Below are 11460 nucleotides of genomic sequence, written 5' to 3'. Positions count from 1 at the left end.
TCCAAACCTCTTTATGTACCATCTTCCCCTTTCCTGCATGGATTGTATCTTCACTGTAGATTTCAGGTGGAAGTTTCCAAAACGAGAATGGCAATTTCAGACTAAAATGGCTAACACACGTGACAGAACCTCTCCTAAATTTTCATGAAAATTGCTAAATGTCTATATGTGTGTTTCTATATCAATATGTATATAAATATATGTGCATGTCCATGAGTATCTGTGTGTTTGTCAGAGATTTTGTGTGTGTATATGTGTGTCAAATGAAAATGAAGGTAGGCATAGGGAAACAAAAGTAGAAATTTAGTTTCAAAATTTACAGAGGATCCCAAGGGGAAAAAACAGAATAAAAAGAATTGGAGCAATAAGTAAAGATATAACTAAAGAAAACATTCCAGGCTTTTAAAAATGTCCTAAATACATGCATATAAATAATTCAATATGTTCCAGAAAAAAAATAAGTAAAAAAAATCTATATCTAGAGGAATCCTTGGACAGTGTTTTTCAAGAATAAATAAATTTCTTATAAACATTTAGAAAAAATGTATTCTACACTTAAAGGAACAAAATTAAAGTTAGCCTCAGACTTCTACTTCGTAAATTAAATTGCAGAAGACAAGGAAGATGCATACAGAATTTTGAAAGTAAATTTAATATCTAGAGTAATCTATTTGAAATGCATAATCATATCTCCATATTAAAACTTCTCGAGGATTTTCATTGCCCTTATAACAATGTACCAAATTCCAACAGTGATTCACATGGCCATCCACCATCCACAATTGAGTTTTTACCCACTCTTTATAGGATTTATATGTCCCACTCCTCTTCACTTTCAGTGTTTTAAGTATACTGGTCCTCTTTCAGCCTCTCAAATTTGCCATCTGCTCCTACCTCAATGCGTCATTCATGGAGTTTCTGTTACTCAGAATATTCTTCCTCCTACTCTGCATTTCTGCTAAAATTTCAGGTCTCAGTCTAATGCAATTTTTTTAAAGTAAAAACGTTCTCTGATCCTCAAACTAGGTTGTTATGTTGTTCCTTCTGAATTACATACCCATATAATCACCCTTATCTCTCCTTTTTGTCTTCATGTCCTTTATGTTTTAAGTATCTGCTACCTAGTAAGTTATAAGCTCCAAGAGGACATGGGCCATATCTGTCCTATTAATCTTTATAAGTCTAATATTTAACATTGTGCCAGGTACATAGAGGATGTTCAATAAATAATTGTTATAGGAATGAACGTATTAATGAATGAAACACACAAATATTCTTAAACATTCAAGAGCTTGGAAAATATATTACCCATATGCCATTCTTTAAGGGTATGTGTTTATACGGGTGCATATTTCAGCCACTCAAAATATCAATCAAATTAAGAGCTCAAAAATGAAAACAACGTGCTGTAAAATTACCAGTGGTGAGGAATGAGATCAGTGAAATATGCATTTGCCTACAAAAGTATTGAAAACATAACGTATTAAAGGCAAATAAATAAAATCCAATTTGAAGTTAGCTAAAAATTATCAGTAATATCTATTAGTTATGGCATTATGGCTGATTTTTATTTTTTCCCATGTTTTTTATATTTACCAGTCTATAAAAATATACAGTATTTTTATAATTGAAGAACTACATATTTTTCTGTAGAAGAATATACAGTGAAAATTGGGGACTAAGCACAGTAGCTCATACCTGTAATCCCAGCACTTTGGGAGGCTGAGATAAGAGGATTGCTTGAGCCCAGGAGTTACAGACCAGCCTAATCAACATAGTGAGACCCTTTCTCTATGCAATTTAAGTAAAATAAAATTTTTAAGTAAAAAGAAATTAGAAAAAAAGAAAACTTGGGGGAGAGGAAGACAGTTAATAAAATATTCAGTGCATTGTCTTTGTCAGTGATAGGTTTAAGGACATGGCCCTTTAACCCAATTTTGACCAATAGAATACAAAAAAAAAAAAAAATCTGCTGAGAGGGAGCGTTTCTGGAAAATATTTTCCTTCCTGATGAAAAAGAGGGGAAATGGAAAAAAATTATCTTTGCTCCTTTCTTTGTCAATTTTAGATATGGCTATGTAAAAAAATTATCCCACTACAAAACATCTGAAAATTGCTCATCTACTACACTGCCAGAAAAAAAAAACTCTATTCTTCTCTCATTATAAAGATTTGTTTATTTTTATAACATTATTTGGGATTTTTAAAGATGATTTAAGCTTTTGTTTTAGATTGCAGATTTGTTACGTGGGTATATTCTATAACACTGAGGCTTGGGGGACGACTGATCCTGCCACCAAGTACTAAGCATAGTACCCACTAGGTAGTTTTTCAGCCCTTGTTCCTCTCCCTCCCTCTCCATTCTGGTAGTCCCCAGTATTTATTGTTCCTATCTTTATATCAGTGTGTACCCAGTGTTTGGCTCCTGCTTATAAGTGAGACTAGGCAGTATTTGGGTTTCTATTTCTGTGTGAATTTGCTTAGGATAATGGCCTCCAGGTGCATCCATGTTACTGCAAAGGACATAATTTCATGTTTTATGGCTGCACAGTATTTCATGATATGTATGTACCACATTTTCTTTATCCAATCCTTCACTTATGGGCATCTAGATTGACTCTATATATTTGCTATTGTGAATAGTGCTGTGATGAAAATACAACTGCATGTGTCTTTTTGGTAGAACAATTTATTTTCCTTTGGGTATACACTAAGTAATGAGGTTGCTAGATTGAATGGTAGTTCTGTTTTAAGTTATTTGAGAAATCTCCAACTTGCTTTCCAGAGTGGCTGAACTAATGTCTATTCCCACCAATGGTCTATAAGCATTTAAGATTTGGGAATTTAAAATCTTATTTTCAATCTACTCTTGTCTTCCCTTAACTTTTATAAGATGCTCTTTAGTATGATGACTCCTACTGTTCTTTACACCTGAAAGGATTTAACCTTTTTTATCCTGTGAATTTTAGTTTTTGAAGACCAATTCAGATATAATCTTCATTATAAATTATCTTTAACATTTTGAGAAATAAATTCTTTTGGATTTATTTTTTGTTAATCAGCCAACTAATTTCATTAGAAAACTCTTGCAAAGTATTAAGGAACAGGTAATCCTATGTGCAATAAATATTCAAGTGATACAACTAGAAAACATATATAGATTCTGAGAATATGGAGTAAAAATACATTTTCTTATTCCTCTCACTAAGTACAACTAAAAGTTCTGGACATTATGTGTAACACAAACATTAGTGAACTAAAAAATGGAAGGAAAGAGCCACACTGAATAGGACCTTCAGGACTCATGAAACAACATGGCGATAAGTTCCCTGGGTTTTCTTTATGCCTCATATATTCCAGAGTTGGACCTAAGAAACTGACAACCTCAAAGAAATAATAGCTGAAAATTTCCCAAATTTTGCAAGAGACATAGTCTACAGATTTAAGAAGCTAAGCAAACCCAAAGCAGGAGAAATACTATGAAATCACACTATAAAACATCATAGTCAAAATTCTATAAACAAAGACAAAGAAATCCTGAAAGTAATGAGATAGAGACAAAAGCTTACCTATATTAAAAAATAATAAATCAGAGACAGTGATTTCTTATAAAAAACTATGAAGGCCAGAAGGAAGTGGCACAGTTTTTCGAATACTGAAAGATACGCAGAGAAAGTATTCTTCAGCAATAAAGGGGAACTCAAGACATTTTCAGATGAAGTAAAACTAAGAGAATTTGTCTTCAGCAAACCTCCCCTAAAAGAATAGCTAAAGAAAATTCTCTTAACAGAAAATAAATGATAAAAGTAGGATCCTTGAAACAAGAAGGAAGAACTTTGTAAATAAAAATATGGATAAATGCAATATACTTTCCTTTTAAAAATTTTCCCAAATCATGTTTGACAATTGAACCAAAATTATAACACTGTCTGATATGGTCCTAAATGTATGTTAATGAAATATTTAAAACAATGCTGGTGGAAGAAATCAATGATCTAAAGAACAGGGGAGATATACTGTGTTTAAGGATAAAAAGACTTTACATAGTAAAAAATTCGTTTTCCACAAATTTATATGCAAGTGTAATGCAATTCCTATTAAAATCCTTGCTACTCATTTTTCATAGATATAGACAAGATTATTCAAAAAATAATATGAAAAGGCAAAAGAAGTGGAATAGTTAAAAACAAATTGCAAAAGAAAAATAATAGAAGAGTAATGAGTCTACCTGATTTTAAGACTTTTTGTCTGGCTGCAGTAGTCAAGACTGTGTGATACTAATGGAGCAATCCACACATAGATCAATAGAACAGAAGAGAGAAACCATAAAGAGATCAACACAAATATGTCCAACTGAATTTTGACAAAGAAGCAACAACCAATGGAGTCTTTTCAACAAAAGTTGCCAGAACGACTGGACATTCATAGGCAAAAATAATAGTAATCTTGTCATAAACCTTATACCTTACACTTACACAAATTTGTGTAACCTTACACCTTACACAGATTAACTCAAAAATGCATCATAGACTTAAAGACAAATTGTACAAGTATAAAATTTGGGGGAAAAAATTACAGGAGAAAATGTTTGGGCTCCAGGTCTCAGCAAAGTGTTTTTAGACTTGACAACAAAGCATATATATAAAGGGAAATATTAATAAATTAGACCATCAAAGTTAAAAACTTTTGCTCTGAGAAAACATTGTATTAAGAGAGTGAAAAGACAAGCTACATACTGGAAGAAGGTATTTGTAAACCACATATCTGACAAAGAACTAGTATCTATAATATGTAAAGAACTATCAAAACTCAATAGTAAAAAAAGCTAAATCAAGCAATACAACTATTGTTGTATTGGCACAAATTAGTGAACAAATAGTTCATCAAAGAAAGTAAATAGATAGCAAATAAGCATACGAAATTATGCCCAATATAATTAGCCATAGGGGACATGCAAATTAAAACAACAAGACATTATTACATGCCTATCAGAGTGGCTGACATTGAAACAAAGTGATAGCAGTAAATACTGGCAAGGATAACGAGATACTTGATCACTCATATGCTGCTGGTGGATTTATGAAATGGTGTAGTCACTCTACAAAACAATTTGGCAGTTTCTTTAAAAAACTAAACATGCAACTGTTATACAACCCAGCAATTTCAGTCACGTGCATTTATAATAGAGAAATGAAAACTTATGTTCATCCAAAACCTTTATACAACTGTTCATAGTAGCTTGTTTGTAATAGCCAAAACTTGGAAACAACTCAGATGTCCTTTCACTGGGTGCATAATAATTAAACGAACTGATACACACCTATCATACACTGCTATTAAGCAATAAAAAGGAACAAATTACTGATAAACACAATAACCTGTAGGAATCTCCAGAGAATTATCCTGAGTAAAAAAGCCAATCCTGGACATAGACAACGTGGTACATTTACACCATGGAATACTATGCAGACATTAAAAAGAATGAAACCATGTCCTTTGCAGCAACACAGATGGAGCTGGAGACCATAATCCTAAGTGAACTAATTCAGAAACATAAAATCAAATATCACATGTTCTCACTTATAAGTAGGAGCTAAACAATGGGTATGCATGAACATAGAGATAAAAATAATAGACACTGGGGCTTCCAAAATGGGAGATGGTGGAAAGGGGATAAAGGTTGAAAAATTATCTTTTGGGTACAATGTTCGGTATTGGGGTGATGGGTATACTAGAAGCCCAATCTCCACCAGTATGCAATATACCCACTGATATGATTTGGCTGTGTCCCCACCAAATCTCATCTTCAGTTGTGATCCCCATAATCCCCACGTGCCTAGGGAGAGACGTGGTGGGAGGTGATTGGATCATGAGGGTGGTTTTCCCCCTTGCTGTTCTCATGATAGTGAGTTCTTACGAGATCTAGGGCTCTTCCCCCTTCACTTCTCACTCTTCTCTCTCCTGCAGGCATGTGAAGAAAATCCTTACTCTGCTTTTGCCTTCCACCATGATTGTAAGTTTCCTGAGGCCTCCCCAGCCATGTGGAACTGTGAGACAATTTAACCTCTTTCCTTTATAAATTACCCAGTCTTGGGCAGTTCTTCATAGCAGTGTGCGAACAAATTAATACATCCATGTAACAACACACACAAAAAAAGAAATAAAATGGGTATTTTAAAATAATTTTAAAAAGAAAAAGTCAATATCAAAAGTTTATATACTCTATGATGCCAGTTATAAAACATTCTTAAAATGACAAAGTTATAGAAATGGAGAACGGATTAGTTGTTATTAGGGATTAAGAAGGAAGTGGGGGCAAGAGGGAAGTGGGCACAGGTGGGAAGTGGGTATGGCCATAAAACTGCAACACAAGGGATCTTTGTGGTACTGGGGATGTTCTTTATCTTGGCTGTAACAGTGCCAGTATATTGGCTTTTATATTGCAGTATAGTTTTGCAAAATGTTAACATTAGAGAAACTGAAAAACGAGTGCATGGATTCATTGCATGTAAATGTACAAGTATTTCAAAATAAAAAGTTTACTTAAAAAATACATATATGTAAAACTTTCCATAATAAATCCTGATAACAATCTCTAACAAAAAGCAATGAATAAGAAAATTGTAAATCCATCTCATTCATGAATATAAATACAAAATCCTAGGTTAAAATACCATCAAATCTAATTCAAAAGAACATTAATTCTTTCTCATCTTAGCAAAGGATTTATTTTATGACTATGAAGAGTTTGATATTAGGATATGCAGTAAGCAGGATCATAATATTAATAAGCTTTAAAATGTTATTATCTCAGCAGTTTCCAAATAGGCATTCAACAAAATCCAACATCTATTACTTATTTTTTTTAAAAAAAAAGGTATGGCAGAGACTGTTACTATTCATCAAACATTTATGTGCTCCATAATCTTTCTCTGTCCTTTGAATCTAAGTGGTCTAGGCATATGACTAATTTTTACCGATTAAACACTGGAAGAAAGAAGAGCAGGTGTGCTCTCTCCACGTGCAATCTCATGCAGGTGGTTGAAAGAGAAAAACAGCTGGTGGAGTTAGAATTTGGAAGCAGGCTGGGCCCGTGGGACACTATTTAGGAAGAAACTATTACATACTATGACATGAGCAAGGGATAAACCTTTGTTGTATTAAACCATAGAGATTTCACCGTGCTTTTGTTATTGCAGCATAGCCTTGTGTTACCCCCAACTAATATAACTGATACAACTCTTCTGAATCAAAAGACAGAATCACATTTAATATTTTCCAAACTAAAATTCCATAGAACAATCGCTCTGTGATCTTTGGAAAAATAGTGCCCTGCATACCTGATCTCTCTTTTAATAATTTTCAGCACACATTTGCATATTAAAGGCTCCGAGAAGTCCTGTAGAAAAATTTGTATCTTTGTTGAATTCAACATTTCACAAACTTATTTCACAACTTAGTCTTTTAAATAGTGAAACATCTATTGACCAATGAATTTGGATTCTATAGAGCAAATTGAAGAAAATAAGGCACTTGTGCTCGTTTTGACAACATATATATTAAAATTGGAATGATACAAAGACTCGCATGTCCCCTATGCAAGGTTGATATACAAATTTGTGAAATGTTCCATATATTTTTTAATGAAAAAAAAGAAAGAGTATTTTTTTAAAAAAGAGAAAATACAGCACGGGAAGCATTTTTATGAGATTCAAAAACAGACCAAAATAGCCACAGTTTTTGCTGACTAAAGTTTATATTCAAAGACTTTTTATCATAGCTTTATTTATGATATAAAACAAACAATAGATAAATGCATATCTCTAGGCAGAGATATATTTAAGCAATAAATATAAAATGATTAATAGTGTTTTAAAATAGCATTGAATTCCTAAAAAATTCATATATTACTGGATTAAGAAAGTGGAATATAAAATTATATGTATAGTATAGGGCAGGTCAATATACACATATACTCACACCTAGACAAAGAAAGACACCAAAATATTAATAGTAGTTATCTCTGGAGGCTGGAATCAGAGGTAATATTTCATTTTATTCTTCATACTTTTTAATATTTTAATCAGAAATATTAAACATTATTTTTAAAAGAAATACAGAAAAAGAACAGTTTCTTACAAAATGTCTGCTTTGTCTTTCAGCTAGCACCTTATTATTAAAATGCTGATTGAGGAGTAATAATCTCTTTCAGCAAGTAACATCTCATATTCATGCAAAAGTAATCTTAATACTATTTTTAATAAGAAAAATGTGCTCAAGTTGAACAGTTTTTATCAAATGCTTGATGTGAGTATGTAAAGGAGAACTTGACTTCGTAAAAACTGTACTATAAAACAAAACGTTACAATCGCTGATAAGATTTGGAGAGGAAAAGAGAGTCTGGGGGCTGGCAGCCAGAAGAGTGACCTGAAGCTCCAGGGAGTTCATCCCTAGAGTGTGGCCTGGAGGCAGGTAGCAGTGTGGTCCAATAGAGTCCCACTATCACCACCACCATCACCACCACCATCAATAACATACACACAGACGCATGCACACACACCTTCACACTTCACAATGCAAGTTTCTTGAAAGTCCCTTTTCTTTTTTTATTCTATGCCTTCCTTAAAGTTTGCAGCTGCCCATTTCCTCCTTCCAGGATTTTCTCTATCTAAAATTCCTCTGTTAAAATAAATATCTGAGAGAGCTTTCACTGCATCATTTCCAAGACAAATTTATGGCCAGTAGTAGAATCACTAGGAGTTAACTCACTACTTCATCATCTTCATTGTATAAAAGAGGTTGCCTCATGGGTTACAATGATGAATAAATGGCATTAATTAAATGTGCTATGTAATTGTTCATCATTGTTAATTAAAGTTTTTCCCAACTATTTTGATTCTATGTGATCTATTATCACCAAAAAATATTATTCTGTTGTGTCTAAAAGAGTCCAATGGAAGCTTACATAGCAGAGTAAAAAAAGTTTGTCTCCATGGACAAGTTTTAAAAATATACTAGTTTTTTTTTATTTTAAATTGCCCATTGACCTTTCTAAATCCTAGACTGGAGGCGACCATTTCCATTTTTTAAAGGTCACTTATGACATTGCCAGTATGTGGTTGGTAAAGCATTTTTTTTTAACTATAAGTTTTGGGATACAAGTGCAGAATGTGTATGTTTGTTACATAGGTATACACGTGCCATGGTGGTGTGCTGCACCCATCAACCTATCATCTAGATTTTAAGCCCTGCATGCATTAGCTATTTCTCCTAATACTCTCACTTCCTTCTTCCCTCAACCCCTGACTGGCCCCAGTGTGTGCTGTTTCCCTCCCTGTGTCTATGTGTTCTCATCGTTCAAGCCGCATTTATAAGTGAGAACATGCGGTGTTTAGTTTTCCGTTCCTGTATTAGTTTGTTGAGAATGATGGCTTCCAGTTTCAATCATGTCCCTGCAAAGGACATGATCTCATTCCTTTTTATGGCTGTATAGTATTCCATGGTGTACATGTACCACATTTTCTTTATCCAGTCTATCATTGATGGGCATTTGGGTTGGTTCCATGTCTTTGATATTGTAAATAGTGCTGCAATAAACATACCTGTGCATGTGTCTTTATAGTAGAATGATTTGTATTCCTTTGGGTATATACCCAGCAATGGGATTGCTGAGTGAAATGGTGTTTCTGGTTCTAGATCCCTGAGGAATCACTGTCTTCCACAATGTTTGAACTAATTTACATTCCCACCAACAGAGTAAAACCATTCCTATTTCTGTGCAGCCTTGCCAGCATCTATTGTTTCCTGACCTTGTAATAATCGCCATTCTGACTGGTGTGAGATCATATCTCAATGTGGTTTTGATTTGCATTTCTCTAATGATCAGTGATGTTGAGCTTTTCTTCATATGTTTGTTGGCTACATAAATGTCTTCTTTTGAGAAGTGTCTGTTCATATCCCTTGCCTACTTTTTGATGGGCTTGTTTGTTTCTTTCTTATAAATTTGTTTGTTTCTTGTGGATCTGGATATTAGATCTTTGTCAGATTGGTAGATTGCAAAAATTTTCTCCCATTCCATAGGATCCCTGTTCACTCTGATGATACCTTCTTTTGCTATGTAAAAGTTCTTTAGTTTAATTAGATTCTATTTGTTAATTTTGGCTTTTGTTGCCATTGCTTTTGGCGTTTTTGTCATGAAGTCTTTGCCCATGCCTATGTCCTGAATGGTATTGTCTAGGTTTTCTTCTAGGGTTTTTATGCTTTTTGGTTTTACATTTAAGTCTTTAATCCATCTTGAGTTAATTTTTGTATAAGGTGTAAGAAAGAGGTCCAGTTTCAGTTTTCTGCATATGTCTAGCCAGTTTTCTCAGCACCATTTATTAAATAGGAAATCCTTTCTTCATTGCTTATTTTTGTGAGGTTTGTCTAAGACTAGATGGCAGTAGATGTGTGGTGTTATTTCTGTTCTGTTTCATTGGTCTATATGTCTGTTTTGGTACCAGTACCATGCTGTTTTGGTTACTGTAGCCTTGTAATATAGTTTGAAGTCAGGTAATGTGATGACTCCAGCTTTGTTCTTTTTGCTTAGGCTTGTCTTGGCTATACAGGCTCTTTTTGGTTCCATGTGAAATTTAAAGTAATTTTTTCTAATTCTGTGAAGAATGTCAATGGTAGTTTGATGAGAATAGCATTAAATCTATCAATTATTTTAGGCAGTATGGCCATTTTCACAATATTGATTCTTTCTATCCATGAGGATGGAATGTTTTTCCATTTGTTTCCTCTCTTATTTCCTTGAGCAGTGGTTTGCAGTTTTCCTTGAAGAGGTCCTTCACTTCCTTTGTTAGCTGTTGCTATTGCTATTCTCTTTGTAGCAATTTTGAATGAGAGTTTATTCATGATTTGGCTCCCTGCTTGTCTATTTTTGGTGTATAGGAATGCCTGTGATTTTTGCACATTGATTTTGTATCCTGAGACTTTGCTGAAGTTGCTTATCAGCTTAAGGAGTTTTGGGAGCTGAGATGATGGGGTTTTAGAATCACATCATCTGCAAACAGAGACAATTTGACTTCTTCTCTTCCTACTTGAATACCCTTTATTTCTTTCTCTTGGCTGATTGCCTTGGCCAGAATTCCCAATACTATGTTGAATAGGAGTAATGAAAGAAGGCTTCCTTGTCTTGTGCCAGTTTTCAAGGGGAATGCTTCCAGCTTTTGCCCATTCAGTATGATATTGGCTGTGGGTTTGTCATAAACAGCTCTTATTATTTTGAGATATGTTTCATCAATACCTAGTTTATTGAGAGTTTTTAACATGAAGGGATGTTGAATTTTATCAAAGTTCTTTTCTCCATCTATTGAGATAATCCTGTGTTTTTGTCACTGGTTCTGTTTATGTGACGGATTACATTTATTGATGTGCATATGTTGAACCAGCCTTGCATCCCAGAGATGAAGCCGA

At 33.8% G+C, this 11460-nt stretch overlaps 1 non-coding gene across 1 annotated transcript; it reads left to right on the top strand.

Moving 5' to 3' along the window:
* Positions 1–7535: 7535 nt before the first annotated feature.
* Positions 7536–7639, top strand: LOC116463060 (U6 spliceosomal RNA). Its single transcript, XR_004246533.1, has one exon. It is a non-coding gene; the product is annotated as a U6 spliceosomal RNA (small nuclear RNA).
* Positions 7640–11460: the final 3821 nt, after the last annotated feature.

The sequence above is a fragment of the Hylobates moloch genome, unplaced genomic scaffold, assembly GCF_009828535.3.
Source record: "Hylobates moloch isolate HMO894 unplaced genomic scaffold, HMol_V3 SCAFFOLD_24, whole genome shotgun sequence".
NCBI classification, from domain to species: Eukaryota; Metazoa; Chordata; class Mammalia; order Primates; family Hylobatidae; genus Hylobates; species Hylobates moloch.
The sequence above is the reverse complement of the archived record's forward strand: the minus strand, read 5'-3'. Positions and strand labels throughout refer to the sequence as shown.